At 42.8% G+C, this 14,354-nt stretch overlaps 1 protein-coding gene across 7 annotated transcripts in view; it reads right to left on the minus strand.

The window, feature by feature from the left end:
* Positions 1-13,040, minus strand: part of TRERF1 (transcriptional regulating factor 1) — a 101,329-nt gene extending 88,289 nt beyond the window's left edge. For 5 of the 7 annotated variants that reach the window (XM_054061068.1, XM_054061066.1, XM_054061067.1 and 2 more), the window contains exon 1: positions 12,936-13,040. The gene's annotated coding sequence lies outside the window, so the exon portion shown is untranslated. Of the gene's footprint in view, positions 1-12,610; positions 12,758-12,935 lie in introns of those variants that run through there. The other 2 variants (XM_054061062.1, XM_054061061.1) reach the window with 2 other exon arrangements.
* Positions 13,041-14,354: the final 1,314 nt, after the last annotated feature.

Consider the following 14,354-nt stretch of genomic DNA (forward strand, 5'->3'; position numbering starts at 1 on the left):
AACTAGGTATTTCATGGCACATCTCCTACCAGCCCATACTACCTAAGCAACCAAGCAGGGGTGCAACATATGACCAATACAGTTCCTTTGGGCCGGTGCACACATCAGAAAGGGCAGTGCTTTCTCCTTGATTCAGCCAAAACCGGACCTACTGACTCCTTCTCGAAGGTCACACCTCCGCAGTTGAACTGTGGAGCTGAATGACCAGCACTGCTACCAACCATGCTGTTGCTCTGCAAGGAACATGACATTCAGAGGCCAATGGTTTCTACCTGGCCTTTTTCCTGCCACTACACTTAAACGATTCCTTATCCCCATTAGAAGTCTGATTTTTAAATACCGCTCTGCCTCCTGCTTGTAGACACCTGCTACTGACAATTATCATAGAACATATGTAAGAAAAAAGAATAGCATATGGCTATACAAATAACTACAGCAAAGAAGTGCTCCTCACAAGCTCTGAAGGGGAAAAGTAATTTCACCAAGATTTTCCAATGGACCACCTCCATGGTGTGCATGAATACCTACCGCTCAAACACAGACACACATGCGGTAACACCAACACATGCCTTCCCAGGGCATCTCTCAGCACTTCCCCCTCCAATCCCTTCTCCTCAGCTGCTACAGAAAAGCTGCACCAGAAGAGTTATTAAAAAAATAAATAAATAAATACAAAGCATTTGAATGTATATCCATAGCTTTCCCATGGTAAGAGCCTAGTCCGAAGCTGTTCCTACAAGTCTTCATGTTGAAGGTGCCCTGATGCCCCCTCACCTGCCACCCAGGGCAGAGTGCAGCCGACAGAAGGCAGGAGGAGGAGGGAAATCTCTCCACGTCCTTTGCGGCAACAGGTGGGTTTGGTTTGCAGTATTTTTTTAAAAGTAATAAGAATCAGGCCCTTCTCCACTGCCTCAGACCTCCCAAAATAAGAAAGATAAATAAAAAACATTCTGCATATAGGACATTATGGCTGGAAATTTAGCAAGACAGGATTCAGGATGATGGTTATGCTTTTGCTTTGTCTCTGTGCACATTTAGTATCACCACCATCCCACCACCAAGTCTGCTACATTCAAATGCATAAATTCAACATCACATTTCCCTCTTTTCTCTTCTCAAAGTATTTGTTTTTCCTCTGGGAAGTGACTTACTTTAAAAATTGCTTTATGATTAAAAAAAGCAGCAATCAACTTTTCAAAATGTCAACTTTAATTTGATTTCTGTTTCCCTCCTCCAAGCTCCTCAGGCTCTCACAGGAAACACTCATGCCTCCATTTCACACTTCACACCAGCTGCAGCCCTAGCATCAACTCCAGGAGGGTAGCTCCCAAACCTCAGTGCTTCTGGTAGAGCCAAGGCACCCCCTAAGCCCTTGTTGTGGAGCTCAGCTTTGCATATGCACTACCTAAGAGCTTTAGTTCACAAACCTACTCAATTTCACTACTGTGGGTGGTTTTAACTTGCAAGGCTGAGGGACATACCTGTGTGATGACGCCTGCAGCAAACGCCAGACCTGGTCACCAGTTCTATCAAAAGACAACACGCCATTTCTTGCCAGTTTATGCTATATCAACGATCCCGGGAACAACACAGCATTAGGGGGTCACCCAGTCTGGTCACAGGCACAGCAATGAAATAAGTTGCGTTTTCATTGATTTCAAAAGGCTTTAGATTGGGTGTTTATTTCTCTTCATCATCCAAAATTCAGAGCATTAACAATGAAGTCATCAATGTGGCACAGTCAGCAAAGGAAGACTCATGGCATAGAACTAATATTCAGTTAATAAACCAACGAGGAGGAGAATAACCTCCAAATTTAGCATGGATGGCATAAGCGGTGATGTCATTTCCACATAAAGGCTAGTGAAAAAAAATAAATAAAAATCTTTTTTTCAGATCCAAGATGCAGAGATATGTAAATTGCTTGGCCTCCATTTCAAATAAACAGCATGAGATAACCCAAAAAGTTAATAATACTTTAAGCCTTCGTTCCTGTGCTTCAGAGGACTCAAAACCTACGACAGGATCAGATCACTGGGAGAGGAGTGAGCCAAACCACTTGTACAGGCATGCAGTGTCAGCGCCGTCCCACCCAGCAGTGCCAGGAAAGCCTGGTTCTCACTCTTCAAAAAGATGTTTGGGGTTGGGTTTTTTTTATTTTGGAGGAAGTAATTTTAAACAAACTATCAAAAAAAATCTTGCTGTTGCAACTCTAAAGGATTTTTGGTGCAATTATGGCTGAAATTAACAGTTCTCTAAGCACAGATTGAACAAGCCAAGCAAAACAGCTGAAGATCAGAGAGAAATGGCATCTGAGAATTCCAAAAGATGCCCACCTAAATTAACAAAAAACAGAAAAGAAATCACTGAAGGAAAAGTCTGAATGTACAAAAAGAAAAAAAATGTACTGAATCTGGGTAACTCAGAAAAAATTCACAGCTTTTAAAAAATATTCACTTTTTTAAAATTAAAAAACCCCACTTTCCTCCCCCCCAAAAAATAACCTCTTAATACAAACCTTGCTTTAAGTACTATGCATACCTACTATGCCAGTAAATAAGTTTAGAAGTTGAGAACATTTATGAGAAAATTCAACCTTGAGGGTAATTTTCCTGAAGTTTCTTCTTGGCAAATGAAAATACTGTTTTCAACAGATTAATACCCTTCCCTGTAATTGTTATTCTGTTACAATCATGTAAATTGGTGGTTCACACAAATGCAGCTTGAAACCTACCTAATGAAAAAAAAAAAAAACACCACCAAAATCAAATCAACCTGCACAGGACAGGGCAGAACAGCCCTAATAACATGTAAGCACAGGTTGCTAAATAATACCAAAAAAAAAAAGTTGTTGCATAATTTATCCCCTTTCCTACTAGTTTCACAGATTAAGATAGCAGCACCAGGAGATAACTAAAAGATTTCTTTTGCCTTCAGCTCAGCAATTTATAAGTGTTCAGGTTTCATTGGGTTTTGCCGCTGTTGTTCAATGAGAAAATACTGTGGAAATAACATTTACCTGCATTCCCAGTCTACAAAGCTCACTAACTGCAGCTTGATACAGGCACATGCTCGCCAAGCACCATAAAGAAAGATTTACAGTAAGTGGTGACTAATCTTTACAGCGCGTACTGTACGTGTATCACTGAGTCAGCTTGAAAGTTCGTTCATTCACTTGAAGACCGCTCCTTTCATTCTCCTCTCTGATCTGCAGGCAGATCTGAAATCTGCCTTCCCTCCATTCAAGGAGAGCTGCTTATTGCCTTAATAGGTAATAGGTGCAAGTACAAAAAACTTACTGCTGTTTTACAGGATTGACCTAAAACACATGGACTTGTCTACACAGCAGCATAAAAACAGAGACTCCACCAAAAAAAAAGGCATCACATATTCTTTCAGCAAGAAACTCTGTGTATGGAAGGAAGGAGGTCTGAAAGAAGGAACTCTCCAGGGGGCATAAGCTGACCCTGCTACTGGAAAAACTTCCCAGCTCAAAAAGCTGGCAATATGACTGTACAAAGCCAGCAAAAAATGCCCAGTTTAAGTGATCTGGTTTACTGATAACAAAAGCAGCAGCAGCACCACTCTGGCACATACTATAAAGAGCTGGAATGGCCACATATGACTTTGCATTTGCTGAAGCTTAAAATAAGATGCCCCGCTCTTTTGTTCTCTTTTTTCATTTCTTGCAATTTACATAATTAGCAGTACGGATTTTCCAGAAATAACCTGAAAGTAAAAGTTCTACCTGAAAAAAAAATGCAAAAAAAAAAAAAGCTGTTTATGCTAAGGGTAGCGTGGAGCTTAAATATAAGGATTTTCTTTACATAATTGAAGTCTACCATTCACTTCATGATTATGATTCTTCAACTAAAAGAATACAATTATTACAGTAAAATAATTACAACAAAGAGCTGTGTTTATATACAGACTCAACCTTGCACATTCTTTGAAACGGTTATTCAGGTAGCTCAGCTGACTAGAATATGAGCAGGCATGGCTAGAGATGACTAAAATATGAAAAATTTGGCCCAATACTAAGCACACAGAAGCTTTTTGATCAACCAGCTTTACATGGTAACCTATGTGCCATCGCTACAACATCCATGCTGCAAACTTATTAGTTTTGGACCATCGCCTACTGGCTGAGAGCTAGTCTTTAAAACCACATGAGCCCATGTTATTTTAATGAACCCCTACTTTAACTAACGATCAAGTAGTTAGCCTGGCAATAGTATGCCGACAGACTTCCAGCATGAACGTATTGCTCCTTTCATAAAGAATCATAATTCTGCACTATTGGCCTAACATTTATATATGTGCATTCAACATCCGTATTAAAATTTTTGCTGAAAGTTGGAAATCATTGAAATAGACGGACCTAATTTTATCATCCGTGCTCATCTTAAGCGGTACCTTACTATGTAGGCAGACACATTTGGCTTAACTTACGTTCATTTCACTAACAAAACAGCATTTAACCCAATGTCTTTTTTTCTGTGCACCTCCCTTTTCAGGCATTTCATTTTTTTAAATCTAAAGCTGTTTTTAACTTCAAAGGCTATTTTTTTACTACAAGCAAAATGAAGGGTAAAATTCATCCTCTGCAATGCATCTTTGGTTTTCAACTATGTAAATGACGACTACTTCTTTTTGTTTTACCTGCAAGGCATGTTCTCTTATTCACGCCTTTTCATTATAACAGCAGCAACTTTAGAAAAGTATTAAAGTTCATTATGAACCAGCTCTTTCAAAATTTCATAGTCCTAAAAACCCCACTTTTCCTCACTTCAGAAAAAATTTTGCTTCGCATTTTCTACTTTTATCAAACACATGCAGGCAGCAGCAATACTTTTTCATCATGATCCATTCAGCTCAGATACCAATTTACTGAACTCTGACAGCATAGAACAAGCTTATCTGACAAAAATATAGAGAGAATTACTGCTCATCACCACCACTGAGAAGCCTCTTCCAGTCTTGGAAACACACAGCAACAGCAGAAAAAAAGAGAATGAAGCTGCCTGCCTGTGCTTCTGCAAACATTTTGGCTTAGTGGAATTATTGCCACCTTAAATGGAGATATGTCCCTGCCACACTCAGAAATATGGGTTTAACATAGTTATGAATATGAATCTCACTTTTCCAGACATAAATTGTCTGCTAATTTAGTAACCTCCCTCCACTCCCCCCACTCTGTACCCAATGCTTTGCCACGCAGGCTTACTGAAACCTGTGGGGATGATTTACAGGCCATTCCTGCAGATGAGGACCGAAAGGTAATTAGTGCTTTACTGGTCGTGTTCAGAGATACCCTCTAAAAAAGCAGATACCTGATTCCTACCTTTGTGATCAGAATGGTGAAAGTCCTTCCAGACAGAGGCAAGAATGCCATTTCTGACATTCAAATGCCTACAAAAAAGACTGCATCCTGCTCTGCTTGGCATGCTACTGCTCGCAGCAATTGTGTTGCCAAAGAAAGTTAGAACTTTAAACAGCTTTATTCAATCCTTTATATAAAAGTATCCTGGTTCAGCATTGCACCAGCAAAGCATGTCAATCTCCGAGATGGTTTTCTGCCCTATTTTTGCCAGGAACTCAAAATATCACTTTTATTATCATTTCTGTAATGCTGAATTCACGTATTTACACTGATCAATAAAAACTAAATCAACATACTACACACCCAGCCCACACATGAAGAAAATTCATTTAACAAGATCAAAGTTGTCTACCTTCTACTGTTGTAAAATCACAACCAGCCTGTTGGTTTTCACCAATTATCTTTGAAGAATGATTGGAAATGAACAAAACAATTCTGGAAGCACATGCGGAGATCGCAGATACAAAACAGAGATAGGAGGGCACATGCAAATAACCACATGGGAGACCTTCGCTTGAATTTCAATTGCATGGCAGGCCTAAGCAACAGCTAAAGTATCAAAGCTCCTGCAAACCTGCACCATTCAATGTAGCTTAACATTAATAATTTCTTTTGTTATACCAAAATACACGGGGTGTTCCTTTGCAACACTGAATATAAGCTTTGGAAATGTAACTAAAAAAAAAAAAAAAAAAACAAAAAGTGAGCCAGCAACTTAGCATCAAGTTCGCTTCCCCCCAATATATTAAGGGCACAAGCAGCAACAAAACTGCTGTGTTCAATGCTGAGCTGCACGTGATGTAAACTTGCAGTTCAGGTGACTACAGCCTCCTGCACTCAGCAGATGCAGCTCTGGTAATGGCCACAAAGCTCACGGTTATTTGAAGTCCCACTGCAACCTAGGAGCCATTGCAAAGCTGACACTTTCAGACTCCAGAGAGAGTGCAATGTGCAACACTCTCCCTGCTGAAAGTAGCGTGTAGCCAACTCAAAGACCAGCACCTCTCTGCAAGGTAAGCCCAGCTTTGATGCTCAGGATGAAACAAAATATAAAAGAATCATTTAGAGACATCCATTTTTTATTTAACACATTGCTATCGTTGATAACAATGCAAATCTTAATATTATAAAAAGAGAAAATAACTAGCAAATTTAGTTATGAAACAATGACACTATTTACTACTGGAGGTGTTGCTATTACAAACAGGATCATCCATCACAACACATTCTCCATCAGCAGAGAGACAGAAGTCAAGCAGCAGAGATGAACCAGTGGCGGTCCAGGTCCAGCAGGCAGAACTGCCAGCAGCAGTCCTAGTCCAACACCCAACAGCTATGGACTTCTGCCAAAGCCTCATTTACCTGCTCCTTCTTCACCGCTACACTGTCCAAAGGAGTAAATAATCTTCAGTCGCCGATAAAAATGAGTATTAGTAGCATTCTGTCTTCCACCTCCAAACTTCCACAAATTTATAATGCAGTATTTCCTAATCTGCAGCATTTAAAAACTATATTCAAAATTAAAGTACATGGAATCTCTTTGAGGAAAAAGTATTATGAAGTATGGATAACATACTGCTCACTGATAAATTGTATGCAATTCTGCATGCAGAGCAGAAGGCTATTTCAACTTCTGCAAAGCTCTAAGAGCATTCATTTCACTGGAACTCACTTCAGATCACACTCTTGTAGGACTGCCCATATGCATTTGTGCCTTAAGACAGCAGCAGCAGCGTTTATCCCACTGACTGATCCAAAAGTACGTACCAGGATTATAGTGTGTGTTCTGTTAAGAAAACAAAGTAAGTTACTATTTAGGTCAAGTGTAAAATTAAAGAAAATTAAAAAAGCCCTGATTAATACGGCTGTAGTTGGCACAACCTTCCAAGTGTAAATAGAGATCCTTCCAGTAAAAGGCATTTCCAGTTCTGATCTGGTATATGAAACACTACAATACTGGGAAAAACACTTTTCTGCTAATACAATTGAAATTCTGACAGGACTCTCATCCACACAGAAGTGTTGCAAAACCCCTGAATCCCCTAATATGCACTATTTTACCAGCAGAATTTTTGGTTTAAAGAGGAGAACGTATTTAAGGTCATTTCTAAACTCACTAGGCATTAGTTATTTTTTTCCTTTTAAATATAAAAACTAGAACACAGACTTCCCTCCTAGCCTCCTCCACATCCCCCCAAACACACATACACTAAAAATATATAAATAAAGGAAATGAAACTTCCTCATCAATGAAAATAGTGTAGGGGGAGTGGAGAACTAAGAAAAAAATGGGTCTGTACAGAATATTTTATGGTCAACTAAGAGTCAAATTACTTTTTCTTTTTTTTTTTAAGGACAGCGAACTTCACCCATTAACAAATTTTTAACTTGCTAGCCACTTGCTTCAGAGTCGAGTACTTTTTTTTCCACAGATGCCTACTGAAGCTATTTAGGATTTGATAGTCACTTAAAGAGAAAGTACCCAATATAAATTTTTCACTTCAAATGGACCCTGTCCTTTAAAAGCTTTGGTAAGCTTCGTTCTAGCCAGATAGCATAACAAAAAACTCCCACCCTCAGGGAACCTTTTAAAAAAGAACTGTTGATAATTTAACACTTAACTTATACCTGTTTTGTGGGGTCAGTCCTTTCCCAGTCCATACTTTTGTAGTCTTTACCCTCCCGGGTTAGCTGGAGGTTTCAGTACCTGGGTCTGAGCTTTTCCTCATTACTGAACGTAAGATTTTTTACAAATTAAAAAAAAACCCAAATATCAAAAGGACCATCTACAACAATGTGGCTTTACTATAAAGCAATGAAGTCTAAACATGAAGAGAAAAAAAAAAAGACAAAGCAAAACAAAACCTTGCAGCACTGCACTTCAAGGACATATCACAATGCAGGCTCTATCAAAAATCTTCCCATGAGCAGTTGATGATGGGAGGGAGGGGAAAGACAGCAACCATTTTCTTGCTGGGCTAAAAAAGACAGGAGAAAATTTGTGATTTTCTAAAGCCCAGGATGGCTGCTTTAGAAAGATCAAATTGGCAGGGTAGGGAAACTCGGTACTTGTGGCCACAGGCCTGAGAAAGTGACCTATAGCAGTGCAGCTGACCGGTGGATGGGAGGCTGTAGATCAGCAATTCACGTGAAATTCAAACAAAATTTGAACTGTAAATTAGACAAACAACAACAACAAAAAATCAACTACCTTTTCAGTCTACGTTGTATCGGGATTTTGAGTCTTTCCAGAGCAAATCATCAGTCTACTATGAAAACTTAGGTGGGCTGTTTTTGTGAGACACGTTACTCTCTGTTACAGAGCAAGCTGAAACCACAAGACTCATTTCACTCAGAACCTCAAAACATACCCAATGCTACACAACTCCTCTAAACCCCTGCAACAAACCCATTGTAATATGGAGAGTTTATTTTTTTTTTTTAAAAAAAAAAAACCTGTTATAGGGTATTAGGGCAAATATTAAAAGCATGCCCTGGGTTTCCCAAACCATTATTCTCTTGAGAAGAAAGTAACATAAAGGATATAATTTGCCTTCTAGTTTCTGCAGCAGCAGGTTGTAACCTGAGCACATTTTCCAGTTTTTCCTCACACTAATCAACGTATTTTTAATTTCTGCTGCTGTTTCGAGCACAACCAGGTGCACCTGCACCTCCACCACCACCAAGGAGTGACACAGCTGAACCAGAAAGGGATAAAATAAACTACTGTCAGAAATACTCTTCCTTCTGCCCACGGAAACCAATATCCAACAAGAACTAGCGTCAATACAACTTGCTGATCACTGCATTACCTACTTCATCGTCCTGGGCAGAATGGACCATGTGCTACCTAGAGACACTCATGTAAAGGCAGCAGCAAGGAGATGACGGTGCGAGAGCCCATACTCGGCATCTCCAGATCGAAGGGGATATGGTCCCCCAAGTTCTACAAGATAATTTGGTGCATAAATGCACGCTGCTGAAAAGCAAACCCAACGGATCTCTTAAATCTGTTTTGTTTCAAGCAAAGTGTTAAATAACAAACCAAAACTGATGAAATTGTTGCTACCTTTCTTTGAACCATGCTCAGACCTACTCTTTGAAGGAAGAGCCGCCTTTCTTAAAATATATTTGAATGTGCTATTTTTGTCTTTATCTTAGAAGGCCTATTTCCCCTCACAGCCCAGCAATTGATTACAATAATAGGTTGCTCAGAGCTGGACAAGTTAAGAAGAGGTTTTATAACTTCATAGGCAGTAAAACATATGGAATTTGCTGCTTTTTTTTTTTTTTCATTTCAATCCAGCCCCCTCACTCCCTACCCTACAAATACTCAAAGGCACAGTAAGTCTACTCTTCTACACAGTGCTGTGGAAGTCAGTGCGACCACTCGTGCTGCTCACCTTACCTAAATAACCAAGTGCTTGGCAGCCACACTAGACAGAATTCACACATGCACTTACTTAGAGATGCTTCTATCTACATCTTATAGGGGCAGGAGAGGCAAAAAGATCTGTTAATGTTATGGACAGAAAAAAACGTAATTCTGATTATAAATTTTCATTGGAAGTTATGCAGCCTTAAAAAAATGCAAGGGAGGAAACAAACTGTTTCCATATCAACAATTATTTTATATCTTGCTTTTTTTAATAAATAAATAAATAAATAAATGCATTTTTAAGGAAGCTGAAATGAAATCGCCTCCTCTCACAAGTGATTACGACACATCATAAGGTCTCCTTCCAGCACCAGAATCTCACGATAATGTTACGGATCCTAGGGCCCTTCCTTAGTTTACTCCTGTTCCATTACAGTATTAGGAAAGGGAGAGAAGAGCCTTCTCAACTACTTTGCCAAGTTTTTAAGTGACATATTCCTCACTCAATTAGAACAAACAAAAAAAAAAAATAAAATAAGACAAAATAATCACAGCAAAATATTATCTTACTGCTACAGGAAAACTACAGATCTGCTCTTCTAATACTTTTCTCACACGTTCTGCCAGATGCCAAGTTACAAGCGCTATTTGTAATGGCATGCCTTACTATATCACGGGAAGAATTAAAATGGCCACAAGAACATTAGTAACAGAGCTTTCAGTTTAAAATCTAAGAATTCCTTTTTCCTACCTAGGCTAGGTGTGCTCTACCGAAAAATGAAACAAACCTGAAATGAGAACTAGCTTTAAAGTCTTAAATGCATACTGGAGTATTCTCAGGGACACGTGATCAGCAGTAACATAAATGTAGAGGCAATTAAACGGATAAGACACAGAGACTTTTTCAGTCTATCCCAACACAACAAGAGTCAGTCTTAGGCAAAGAGGTTAGTCACGCTATGGTTTATTTATGCTAATGTTGGCCCATGCAGGAGTGATGTAAAGACTGGAGGCAGGATGCTTACCTAGCTACGCCCTGGCCCTATCCCGCTCCCCCAAGGAGGGATGCCAACAGCAGGACCTATACCGGTGCTGGCATGATTAAGCTCTAGCTGTATCATTTCCCTGAGAGGCCAGTTCTCCACTCTTCACTCAGGCAAACTTCCACAGTGAAGCGCATTACTTGTATTTGAGCTTTTTTGGCTTTTCAAGATACACTGGTTTGACCACCATGCCAACAACATGCTCAGCTCCTCAGTGGAGTCTCCCAGCTTCAGAAATGCAAGCTGCTTATCAACGGCAGCAGAACAGACCATAAGAGCATTTATTTGAGCCAAAACTTTTGAGTAGGGTATATTTAAGCCTTTAATTTTTCCAAAGTATGTCAGACTATCAGTTATAGTAGAAAAATGCATACCACACATTTTCTTCATATGAAAAATCACTTATCTAAATTCTTAACCAATATATTTATTTGTTTTAAGGGAAACCACACAGTTTAACTTCCATGCTGCATACACACGCACGGAGCACCGATGAAGAAGCACTTCTGTTGTTAAATATGTGCCTTAGACAAACCTCAGGAAAAGGTAACGTACCAACCGGGGCACATCACAACCCGTCACTTCAATGGATAACAAAGTGAAACAGTCTATTTCTAGACAGATGGTTCCATCCTGATCCAACCTAACATCCAAACAAGCCCACCAAGAAGATCAGCGATCACGTCAGAGTTGCATGCAGGAAGGGTTCACACATCCACTGACATTACAGGGAGGGGTCACTTCATCGTAACACGGCACCCGGAGCAAGGAGTTCACCATGAAGGGCACCCCAGGGGAGCTCAGCGAGACAATGCCCAGGCAGGATGGGTCCAGGCAGCAGGGTAGCCCTGACGAATAGCTGGCCAGGCCAGGCCCAAGCTTGCCAGGTGAACTCTCCCCTCTTCCCATTAGATGCTTACAGTAAAATTATAGCTGTCAAAGACATCAAACTTCACTCCCAGTGATTAACCTGCTTAAAACATTAATCACACAGTTAAGCGCTTTGCAACGTTTTCCACGAATAGTTTAGTTATGGGTCACTTTATTTCGCTGCCGTCAAATTAGTCTGTAAAAACCTACGCACCTCACCAGTAACCACCGGAATGACAGCCAGCGTGGATGCGCTGGGACAAGCGGCACGGGTCCCATCTCACTGAGCAAAGGCACTAAACCCTGCAAAACCCACACCTCGAGCAGTCGGTGAAGCCTGGCTGGTTGACTGGCAGATGTGAAAACCGCTCTGTGAAGTCAGCAGAAGGATGAGTAGGCATGATCCATTTATTAACTGGTTAACTGCCAATTAATTTTACATGCAAACCACCTCTCTGGTATTTAAACATCTCCCTAAGAGTTTCCCTTGGTTTCACCCCCGACTCTTCCCCATCTTTCGACGGTGACAGAAACCCCAAGTTCTGCACCCCGATAGCGCCCAAGAGGAGAAACCCACGTTCCCCCAAGACGACTTTGCACCCAAGACGACTTCGCTCCAACACCGGGGGCCACGCGTGCCCCTGACCGATGCTCGCACAACTTCGATTCCCCCCCTATCCCCGAGCTTCCACGCACAACACAGGCAACCGGTGGACGGGCAGGTGCGGGGCAGCGCCCCCCGCCCGAGAGGAGGAGGAGGAGGAAGAGGAGGAGGAGGCAGCAGCAGGCAGGGCCTCGCCTACTCGGGCGCTGCAGACCGAAAGTGAACTAAAAAAACTTTTTTTTTTTTAAATTCTCCCCCCCCTTCTCTCCCCCTTTTCCATCTCAGCCCCAGCTCGTGCAAAAATGAAACTTGCGATGCATTCGCCCCCCTACCTGAAGTCTGCAACAAGTGCAATGGGAAAGAGAAAGAGGAAGAGGGGAGGTGGCCGGGCGAGGGGCTGAGGTCGCTGTCGTCGAGGAGGGGTGCGATCGCGATATGAATTAATTAACTAGCGAGCTGCCCCGGGCTCGCTCCCTGCTGCACTTACGGGGCTCAGCGTGTAAACACATATCGCTCCGCCACGAAACATATTCCCCCCCCCCCCCCCCCAACCCCCAAGCAGCAGCTCCAGTCCTGCTGCCAAGCTCCCATCCCGGCACATGGAGCAGAGCAGAGGGGCGGCGGGAACACGGGAGGCTCCCGAGCAGCAGCACTTACCTCCTGCACGGCCTCCCACCCCCGGCTTCTTGCCGTGATGCAAATAAAAACGAAATACAAAAAAAAAAAAGAAAAAAGAAAAAAAGGGGAAAAAAAAAAGAGAGAGAGAAAGGGGAAAAAAAAAAGGAAAAAAAAATCCCGGTGTCAGCAAATCGCTGTCAAATTGCGTTCGTGCAGGAGAGCGAGAGGGGAGAGGGAGCGGGGGAAGAAGCAGAAGGGGAGGAGGCTGCGGGAGGCGGCGGGATCCCTCCGCCGCGATGGGTCTGGCCCCGCGGAGCGAAGCAGGAAGTGGAAGGTGCCGGCGGCCCCGCCGCGCGCTGCCCGCGGCCCCGCTCCGAGCCCGGGGGAGGGGGGGGGCACCGCGGCGACCTGTCAGCGAGGCGGGCCGGGGGCTCGCGCCGCATGCGGCACCGCCCGGGGACGGGGGGGCACACACCGAGGCAGCCCGGGGGGACACGCACACACACACCGAGACAGCCCGGGGGGACACGCACACACACACCGAGATAGCCCAGGGATGGGGGGGGGCACACACCGAGACAGCCCGGGGGGAAACGCACGCACACACCGAGGTAGCCCGGGGGGGGTGTCTCTGCCGTGAGGGGCCATCGGGGCAGCCCCTGGGCGTGGGAAAACGGGAGAAGGAAAGGCGCTTTTCTCTCGCCGGGAAGGGGCTGCGGGGCTGCCTCCTGCGCTGTGGGGGGGTAACGTGGAAGTTAATGCCGGAGCCTTGCAGGAACTCGCCTCTGTGGTCACTGATGTTTCGCACTGATAGTCTTAAATTATCTCTTTTTTATGGTCTTTTTTGCCTTTTTTTTTTTTTTTTAATTAGAATCATATAATAGGTTGGGTTGGAAGGGACCTTAAAGATCATCCAGTTCCAACCCCCCTGTTATGGGCAGGGACATCCCACTAGACCAGATTCCCCAAAGCGCCATCCAACCTGGCCTTGAACACTTCCAGGGATGGGGCAGACACAGCTTCCCTGGGCAACCTGCGCCAATGTCTCACCGCCCTCATCATTCCTCCTTATGCCCAGTCTGAATCTGCCCCTCTCCAGTTTATACCAATTGACCCTAGTCCTATCACCACAAGCCTTTGTAAACAGTCCCTATCCAGCTTTCTTGTAGCCCCTTCAGGTACTGGAAGGTCACTAATTCTACAGAAATCTTTTAGTGAAATACCACATCAGTCCGGCCTCCCCTGAGATCAGAATTTGCATTAATTGCACCAAAATGTTCCCTTGCAGGGTCAGATTTTGCATCTTGGGGAACAGAGATGTGATGCATTTGGCTGATGCAGTGCACTGTTTAAGCTCCTGGACAACGACAGACAAGTTACTGTAAGAAACTGTAGCTGGGAAAGGAGAAACTGAAACGGAGGTGGCTATAGGGCCTACTTCTGCCTTCAGAGAGGGGG

The sequence above is a fragment of the Cuculus canorus genome, chromosome 3 (genome assembly GCF_017976375.1).
Source record: "Cuculus canorus isolate bCucCan1 chromosome 3, bCucCan1.pri, whole genome shotgun sequence".
NCBI classification, from domain to species: Eukaryota; Metazoa; Chordata; class Aves; order Cuculiformes; family Cuculidae; genus Cuculus; species Cuculus canorus.